Raw genomic sequence first — 2926 nt, forward strand, 5'->3', positions numbered from 1 at the left:
AACTCTCCTCTGTGACCTTAACTAACAATCAGTAATCCCCCACACAGGAAAAGTAATATATACTGCAACTAAATACGTAACCTACTTGTAGGCGGTAATCGAATCCTTGATCGAGCGAGTTGTCACGGGTTTTTCTCTAGGTTATAGAAAGTTTAGGTGTAGATTATATGTAAGACCCTAATTTTCTAACGACCTAGAGTCACTACAATATGCATGATGTAACTGCTTTATGCGAAAATATTTTTTACATTAGGTTTTTGTATCGAAGGGACCCCTAAAAAGAACTCAACATTATTATGAAGGTTGCTAGATTAAGACTATGTAACAATGTTAGGAATCACGAACCTCCATAATTATATGACATTGTCCACTTTAGTTGAAGGGTTAAATTTTTCCACATACTAAAATAGAGTGATTTATTCCCATTGCTAAAAAGAGAGCTTGAACCTCCCCAACCTTATCGTTAACAATCACACGCTCTAACCAACTGAATTATTCCAATAAATTATGAGTATTAGCCTAGATATTGTCTATTTTGGCTCGTTACATATCGTCATCTAGGAAATGCTTGGTTCTCCTCTCCAATTGCTAGCAGATATTGTTTGTTTTAGCCTATTACGTATCGTCGTAAGTTTAAAAGTTTTAAAATGCATTTTTAAGGGAGAGATTTCCACACCCTTATAAGGAATGCTTCATTCCACTCTCCAACCAATGTCAGGTCTCACAATAAACAGTTAGGATGGCTAAGTGGTCGAAGGCGTTAGGACTCAAGTTTTGGTCCTTGTGGGAGTCCATGGGTTGAAATCCCACTTTTGGCAACTTAGAAAGGTTTTCTTTTATAAAGTGCTATTATTTTATTAAATTGATTCAAAATTTCTACACAAAAAGATGTTTTCCACTACCTTAAGGAATGAATTCATTCCTATTAGCAGAACCTCCGACCTTGTTGTTAAAGGCCACACGATCTAACCAACTGAGCTATTATAGCTAGAGCTATTTCAGCTAATCATTTATAATAGTTTAAGCCCACATCAGTAAATATATTCAGCTTTAGCTCATTATGTATTACTGTCAACTTTACGGTTTTAAAACGCATTTATTAGGGAGTGGTTTCCACATCCATATGAGGGATATTTCTTCCTCTCTCCAACCTATGTTCAATCTCACAATCCATCCACTAACAAATATTGTCCGATTTTGTCCACATCCATATGAGGGATGTTTCTTCCTCTCTCCAACCTATGTTCAATCTCAGAATCCATCCACTAACAAATATTGTCCGATTTTGTCCATTACCTATCACCATCGAAACAATTCTAAAACGAGTTTACTATGGAGAGGTTTCCACATCCTTATAAGTAATGTTTCGTTTCCCTTTCCAAGGGCTAAAAAATATTGTTCATTTTTTCTGTTACATATCGCCGTCAGAATAACAATTTTAAATCAAGTCTAATAGAGAGATGTTTAAAGACTCTTATAAGTTATAGTTCATTACCCTCTCCAACCAATGCGGGATTAGAGGGTGTACGTTCAAATCCCACTTTTGACAACTCAAATATAGGTAAAATAAAAATACAATAGCTTATATTATTGAAATCAATTGAACTCACTAGAGATTTAAAATGGCCACGACATGATTTTCCAAGCTTCTACAAAAGTTAGTATTGTTCAAGTTTACCCTACCGCCCGAATCTCAAGCACACTTTGAAGCTCTTGGAGAACATGTAATTTTATATATTTCTTATAGTTAATTTATATATTGTTATATATTACAAACAAATTGAAATAATACCTTACATCCCAGTCTTTCTTTCTTCCATGCAAACCTTAACATGAAAACTATATTATTTCAATATTCACTCGAGAAACAAGGGGTGAAAACTATATTATTTCAAACCCTCCATTATTGCTTCTACTTTGCGTGAAAATACTTCCACTAAATCATGTTACTAACTACTTGGTTTGGTTCGGTTCAATTCTTGGGTCGACTAGATTGCATCGACCTAGCTCAATTAAACTCTTGAGAATATAAAAATCATAAGTTTCTTAAATTACGTTAACTTAAAAGTTTAACCCCTAATTTTTTTTTAGAATGTTTAGCTTTGTGTCTAGTTCATCTCTAAATGCTTAGAAGTATCTAAAAAGACTTCTATTTAAGGAACTTTTCTCTATTAAAAGATGTAAGACTTCAGGTTTATTATTAAGGAATTTCAAATGAGTGATTTGATATGTCATAGAGGACAAAATATTTATTTGTTTCAAATATCTTATGTTGACCATTCTTTTTTTGTCAAGTATTTTGAATATTATCATTGTGAATTACTAATGGCATTAGATTGAATCTCATTAACAACAATATCCCAAAACTCAGGTAAAGATGACATCAAAATTGATACTTTAATTTCATCTTCAAAATTTATTTCCACTTGATTTAGAGACTGATAATCATAACAGTCAAGTAAAATGCTCTACCATTGAGCTATGGACCCATTTTGCAGGATTTTAACCTTAGTGACCTCTTAGACATAGTGATATGAACCAAGAGACATCAATCATTCAATATGCTTCAATGAAGATGTGAAGAAAATATTGTTGAAATTATCAAAAGATATTTCAATTCATGCCACATTGAAAAATAATGAAGTTTCATATTGTAAATTTTGGGTGGATTACAATTTAGAGTAATTTAGAGTTATTGTATTTCATTAATGTATTTTAAGACTTTTAATTTACTTTAGGTTACAATTACATAATGGTTAATTATGGCCATTAAGTAGGAATGTTACAACTTTTGGAATACCTTTACTAGTTTCATTTTGAGGCTATATAAAGCCATGTATGTTGTATTTGTAAGGAGACTTAGAAAAATATAGTAAAAGGAGCATTTGTGCTTTCTTTAGCCAATGACTAAGTTTCTTTGCAATTC

This window comes from Cucurbita moschata, unplaced genomic scaffold, assembly GCF_002738365.1.
Source record: "Cucurbita moschata cultivar Rifu unplaced genomic scaffold, Cmos_1.0 Cmo_Scf00117, whole genome shotgun sequence".
In the NCBI taxonomy this organism is placed as follows: Eukaryota; Viridiplantae; Streptophyta; class Magnoliopsida; order Cucurbitales; family Cucurbitaceae; genus Cucurbita; species Cucurbita moschata.